The sequence below is a fragment of the Sinocyclocheilus grahami genome, unplaced genomic scaffold, assembly GCF_001515645.1.
Source record: "Sinocyclocheilus grahami isolate Dianchi unplaced genomic scaffold, SAMN03320097.WGS_v1.1 scaffold21.1, whole genome shotgun sequence".
NCBI classification, from domain to species: Eukaryota; Metazoa; Chordata; class Actinopteri; order Cypriniformes; family Cyprinidae; genus Sinocyclocheilus; species Sinocyclocheilus grahami.
In genome coordinates, this window is record NW_015505200.1 from 3,789,999 (window position 1) to 3,797,245 (window position 7,247).

Consider the following 7,247-nt stretch of genomic DNA (forward strand, 5'->3'; position numbering starts at 1 on the left):
TCTCTCTCTCTCGCCAGAAATGCCCTCATTCCATCACATCTGTGAGAGTCAAGGCAGAAGAAACTAAAATAGAGTTGGAGTCTTCAGAGCGACTGATGCTGAGAGGAATCAACCCAGTATAAACACAACCCACGATCTCTGCAACCCTCACAGCCACAAGATATGAATTGTGAAAAGTGAAAGAGAAACATCTCCAAAGGCAAGGCGTTTTATGAGATGAACGGTGTAGTTTGGGATTAAAGCAATAACTGTGTGCATCAAGGATTTTAAAATTGTCCATCTGTCATTTATTACAATTGGCTTGTGTGATATTTCTCAGGATGGGACTTGCTATGACATAAGAACATTTGACAGGGCTAAACTGAGGTGAAACTCTTAAACGGTGTTGGGATTAAATCAAATGGACAATTTCTTCAACTCTAGATAGAAATCCCATGCTAATTACTGGTTTATTCAGATCACATTGGATTTGATCTCTATAGGAACTTCAAAGGGATTTGAAGAACTGAACCATGAAGGAGTTTTTCAATGATATATGGAACCTCGCTTCAGCCAAGCACGACCAGAGCGTCTACAACACGGTATGCCTGGTGGTGCTTCTGACTCTACCGCTAGTTGTCCTCTTCACATCTCTGCTGGTGTGCTGTCATTGTTGCTGCTGTCGTAATGCCGACAGATGCTGGTGTTGTTGTCGTAAAGGTGAATCCTCAGTCACAAATGCGAAAACCGAAAAGAAGAAAAAGAAAAATGCCAGCCAGAATAATGAGGACTTGTGGATCTCCGTCAAAGCAGATCCCATGAGTAGTGAAAGACATGCACTGACTGTGGTGTAAAAGGGCACAATGAGCATAAACAATTTTATATTTATTTGTCTTCATGGTACATGTAAAGGTACAAAAGTGTTACAGCAGTTTACTAAAATGTGCCTGAATGTAAACATTCCAAAAGAGAAATTCAAAAGAATTTGGTAACACTTTATAATAACTGCACACTGTGAATCATTAGTTAAGCATTAGTAAATAGTCAATTCATCCTTTATAAAGCATTGTTCCAACATGAATAGGCACTAGTAAGCAGTTTATAAATACAGCTATAAATGTTTTGTTCTTGAGCATATCTATAATGTTTAATAATTGTATTTACATACTTTATTAATGATCAATTTATAATTTCTAAATGATTACGTTATTTACAAATTATTTAGGATCAATTATTAGGATCTAATAATTAAATTATCAATTATTTAGGAGTTGTCAGTGGTTCATAAGATCATTTAGAAAGTGTAAGTAAATGATTAATAAACTATTTAAATGTACATTTATAAATCGTATTATTTAGACACATGATAATAGTTGCTCAGTGTGTTAGTAAATGCTTTATTAACACATATTCCTGCTGTAATTCATGATTAAGTCAGGTAGTTATAAAACATTTAGTAGATGCCAGCCATCTATTTGTGTGAGCTCATCTTAAGTGAGGACTACTTATACCTTGTAAAGCTTTTACAAAGGAGATTTAAAGGCTCATTAATCTTCCAAACAGAAAAGTTAAACAAACACAACACAGAGGGATACAGAACACAGAAATATTTTTTCACGATTGAAAAAATGAAACTGTACAACTGTTCACTTGATAAAAAAATTAAAAATAAACCTCTGCAATTTCATTAAAAAAAATTCAAGTGTACGGTTTCATTTTTTTTTTTGCATCTTGAAATAAAAATGTCTGAGTTCTGTATCCCTCTGTGTTGTGTTTGTTTGTTTGTTTATTTTTTCTGTTAGGAAGATAACTGAGCCTTTAAATCTCCTTTGTATTAGATATGCTTATAAATCAAGTATAAGTCATTTATAGCTGCATTTATAAACTGCTTACTAATAACTATTAACGTTGGGACTATGCTTTAGAAAGGATGAACTAACTATTTACTAATGCTTACCTAATGATTCATAGCGTGCAGTTATTATAAAGTGTTACCAATAACGTTTGTATAGAAGCAAAGTTTAGGAGTGACTGAATATGCAAGAAGATGCTGTATGATGTGTGTGTGGTCCTGAAAAGCTTTACAATAACCAAAGTTAGGTGAAAAGAAATGCATATCTTTAAATGTTTTTAAATGCCAAAAAGCATTCTGTGCAAATGGCGACTAAGTTTGCATGTACACTGCAAGTCTTGATGCCCAATATCCAATTGTTGACTATATCCTTTTTTTTTTTTGATGACCTATATCTGATATCTGCATTTACACTATACACTTAGTGAAACAACCCAACGTAGACTTCCTGACCTGGAAAACCTTAGGCCAAAAAGTAAGTAAACATGGCGTGATTTGCAATGGAGGCAGATGAAATGATAATGCAAGCTTTTGCTAGACATAAAACTTCTGCATGACTCTTGAGCCTTCATCCACCATTTCGATTATCTGATCTGTCCATTTACATGGCAGACACAAATGAACGTATCCGATTCATATCAGATCAGAATCGGGTCACTTGAACTATGTAGTGTAAATGTGGCATAGTAACAGCAGAGCAACTTTTCAGTGTTAGCAGTACTCTGCTTGTCTGCATGTGTGCGGTCCAGACAGCATTAGTGGTGGGGATTTGACTCTTCAGGTTATATTGTTACGCCAGTCGGTGACAAAAACATTGATTCATTCATTCAACTGATTTGTTCAACTACCAAGATTCATTCAGGAGTGAAAATAGTTACCATCTATATGAGTGAGTCATTGAATCATTTACATAACCAATTCATTCTGGAATGAAACATACCACTGCTAAGTGACCCAACAGCTGATTCTGTTTTGACTACATTTGGAATTTGTTAGTTGGCGGAGTGAAAATACAGCAAAGGAAACCGGCAACATTCTGTCTAAAATGTAAGTTACTCAATATGAAATTCTCGTTTATTGAACTGCTGTATAAAATAAATATCACACTCGCAACCATGTTGTTGGTTCTGAATATCAGTGCCATTGTGCTTGTGTGATATCACTTGTTCAGTATTTCTAATAGGGTCAGAAATATGTCAGATTTCCAAAGAGCTTACCTACATTTCAAACGCTTCTAAAAGCTGCACTTAAACCAAATCTTGAATACAATCATTTTCCAAAGATGCTGTAATATACAGATGTCAAAAAATTCTAGTGACGCACTTAGCGGGTCACAATCACTTGTCCTTCACTTGAAGGATGCAATGCATTTAAAATGAGCTGCTTTAAATGGCTTCAGAAACAGATGGTTTCCTTAGAAAACAATTTCTCTATAAATATAACCTGACTTTCTTTCTGTGATGATTCGCCTGAAAAAAAAACATTATTTTGCCTGAGAAAACCATTATTTAAATAGGGGGAGGGGGGATGCATGTTGGATCTGTGATGCATATGGATGGATTTACTAGAGACAGGTCAACAACACCTCCATGACACTGGTCTCATCTCCTCCTAAATCTTCATTCACAATGCAGTGAAAAACTGATTATACTGAGTTCAAAACTCATACACCATTATCATCACAGTTGTGTGTAATTGAGATTGCTGAGAAACAAATTTTGATCTTCTTGCACTTTTCAGATGCAGGGATGTTTGCAGTGCCATAATTAGATGTTTATGTAGTACTTCAGCACATTCTGATTATGTGTGTGAGAAAAGTCATGCATTAACACTCATCATGCTCCTTTTTTCACTTAACTGCTGTGTTTGACTACCATGCATTTCAGGTAAAGCAACCACTGAATTATTCATTATGTAATCAGTGAGTTTGGATCATACTTGTCCTTCATTGATTTAGGTTTCTGGTACAGCTGGATCAAAGGAGAACGTTTTTCATTTGTTTGAACAAAGAAGCTGTAAGATTCTGTTTCCTGCACTCTCCTTCAGCGTAAGCGACAGCAAAGCTTTGATAGGTCCAGTTCTGCATGAAAATGAGTGTCAGTTTGTATGAATATGCTGAAACAGCATTTTTTTTACAATTATTTTTTTTTTACATTTTTTGGGCTGCATTTTGTATTTTTAGACCTGTCAAAGTTCAAACTGTCAAAAATAAATGTAATAAAATAAGTTAACACAATTTAAGTTTAATCAGCATGTTAAACATCTACAAAATCATTACCATAAAAACACTACTGGCTAAAAGTTTGATTAAATTTAATTAGAATATTGGAATGATTTCCACAAGATCATGTGACACTGAGGACAGGAGAAATGTCTGCTGAGAAAATAGCTTTGCCAAATAAATTGTTAAATAATTGTCATTATTTTATACACCAATATTTTCTTTCAATCTGTATATTGCACAAGTGCAGTGAAGCACTTCAGATGGTTCATTCCAATTTAATCTATAGACCTACATTATGGTACAAGCAAGGTGTGATAGACCGTCTGTATATTTATATGGAAAAAAAGCACTTAGTGAACATTTTGCAACCACGGACACACCCTATTGCTGCAGTTTTCCATCACATAACAGTCGTGAGCGTCAGGAGGCAGAGCAGAGGGCTGAAAGGGAAATTCTCCCCTGGTTACACACACCCACAGTCCAGATCCCTCCACCCAAACAGACCTTGTTTTGTCTCATGCTCCAGCTCACGCTAATGCAGAAGGAGAAGGCGAGGAGAGGAAATATAACACCCCATTCAAAAGAGTGATTCAGCAATAGACTGATGAGAGAAAAATGAAGCATGCTGTGCTGCAGGCGGAATACGGCACTTTTGGTACCAGAATCCATGGGGCTTTTGAACAAAACATGCTTTTAACAAGAAAATAAATAAATAAACAGCATTTCTTTAGCCTACTATTTTCCCAATTGTAGCCCAAGTTTGGCAGATGTCTGGATGAGCCAATACAGTCCTGCTCCTGCTGAGGCTGATATGCCTCCTTCTGATGTCAGTTCCTCTATAAGAACAGTTATTTTCCCGGTATGATCTAAACTTACATTGTGGGTGATGTGAAGATTTTCGAGTGACCGGCCCACTGCAGTGACAATGACGTTAAAATGCTGCAATACGCGGTATAATTTTCCTAATTTCCCATCATTTTTAGCTGTAGAGCCGATCAAATCTGATGTGTGAGTGAAATATTTCAAACGCTTTTTTATTTCAACAAACTTTACTTCTGTGAAAATATGTGACACTTGGTTTGGTGTCTGTGTCAGGAATTATAATACAACTACAGTACACATCCAGATGGAAGACATTATATCTTAATATCTGTTATAAAATGTCTTTTTATACATGACATTTGAATTCTATCATAATTGTCAGCTATTATGATGGGGAAAAATCCTGAATATCCATTCAAAACTTTAAAAAATGATCATACAGTACAAAGTCTTTTGGTGCAAAACACTGTAATAAAATTAAATAAAAAATTTAAAAAACAGGTTATGTGAAGACTATAATGCAATATACCTTCACTTAAATATATGAAATACACCCTTTGAGTTAGGAATGGCACTGTGATGTCAGTCATGCTACAAATTTTGGTTTGCTTTTGGATTTCTTTCATATACATTGTGCATATATTCTAAATCAAAAGAAGTATAGCATAGTCTATTTGAAATCTGACTTTTGTATAATGTTACAAAATACAGTTACACAGCGTATAATCTACAGCATAGAGTGGCTTTCCTGATATGAAGAACTATTCCAACCTGGTTTGATCCCATTCTCATACATTTTGGATTTTATTGTAACATTTTTTTGTAAAGGGATTGTTAATACACAGCTACTCTCCTTTTCAATGACCTTTTCTGTCTGCCCGCTGCTCCCACTGGCCGGATCTTAATTTCTGCAAAGTCGAGAGACTGGAGATGCCCCTTCCATGGCTCCCAGTTTACTCCCTGAAAGACACAATCAGGAAAGTATTACGTTTATTTTACTAACATTCAGATACTCATTCATAATATCATTTTTGAAAGAAGTCTCTTGTGCTCACCAAGGCTGCATGTATTTGATCAAAATTAAAAGTAAAAACAATAATATTTTGAAATATTATTTCAAATTACAATAACTGTTCTCTATTTTAATATATTTTAAAATGTAATTCATTCCTGTTTCAGCAGATTACTCCAGTCTTCAGTGTCACATGATCTTTCAGAAATCATTCTGATATTATGTTTTGGTGCTTAAGAAACATTTCTTATTATAATCAAGGTTGGGGGAAAAAAACGTTGAATGTTTAATAACTGTAATATTTTTGTGGAAACCATGATACATTTATTTTGAGGACACTTTGATATATAGAAATTTTAAAAGAACAACATTTATTTGAAATAGAAATCTTTACAGCCCTACAAATGTATTTACTATTATTTCTGATCAATTTAATACATCCTTATACAGTATAAAAATATCAGTTTACATCTTACTGCACAGTAGTGTATGTTTGGGTCATTTATAATTATAAAAATCAGTCTAAAATGCAAAGTTATAAATCAGGGACATAAAAAATATATAGGAAATTAATTTTAAAAGTTGGTAGCCCCTAACACCTAAACTTAGTTTGATGTTTAGAAAAAAATGTTTTCTATACTTTGTGGCCTACAGTGTTGTTTTCCCTCCTCCATGAAAAGCATTATACCTGTTAGCCTCACAGAAATAAAGGCTGTAATGGGAACATACATCTCCAACCAACTTGAAAGAATCGTCTTATTTGTGAACTTATGAGCTCTGATAGATCCAGGACACTGCTTTTCTTTTGAATTATTGGGCTATTTCTTGTAAGTGGTTTGGCTTCAAATCTTCCCTTCAGTGTTGTAATTTGAGAGCTCCCTCTGCTGGTTATTACACCTCATTACTGTATTTTCTATGGCATTCTGTAGAAAACAGACACCCTATTTTTCTAAATATCACTCTGATTAATACCAAAATCTTCATAACTCACCATACTGTGTCTGTTGTCCCCAAATCTGCCGTTCAGATTGGCTAGGTGACAGTTCTTGTACCACCAGGCACCTTGGTGAGTCAGAGCACAGTTACCAACCGCAATGTCATTGTCTGAATCCACCGTGGAGAAAGACCCTCCCTGGTGGTAGGTCATGGCATCACCTATGCACAATGTGTTATTAATAACATGACATTGCTTCATATAACTTTGTTGGCATAATCAGATTACATAATTCAACTCACCGGCATTTCCTTTGTAGTTGCCGATGGTAAGTTTAAACTTCTGTTTGGATGGTGCTAATTTGAAGTTATCATAGACAGCATATGTCCGCTCTGATCCCAAGCCCAGATCGAAACGCACTTCA

General features: G+C 35.1%; 1 pseudogene; it reads right to left on the reverse strand.

The window, feature by feature from the left end:
* Positions 1–5,117: 5,117 nt before the first annotated feature.
* The window catches only part of LOC107557208 (tenascin-N-like), a 37,717-nt pseudogene continuing 35,587 nt past the window's right edge, over positions 5,118–7,247 (reverse strand).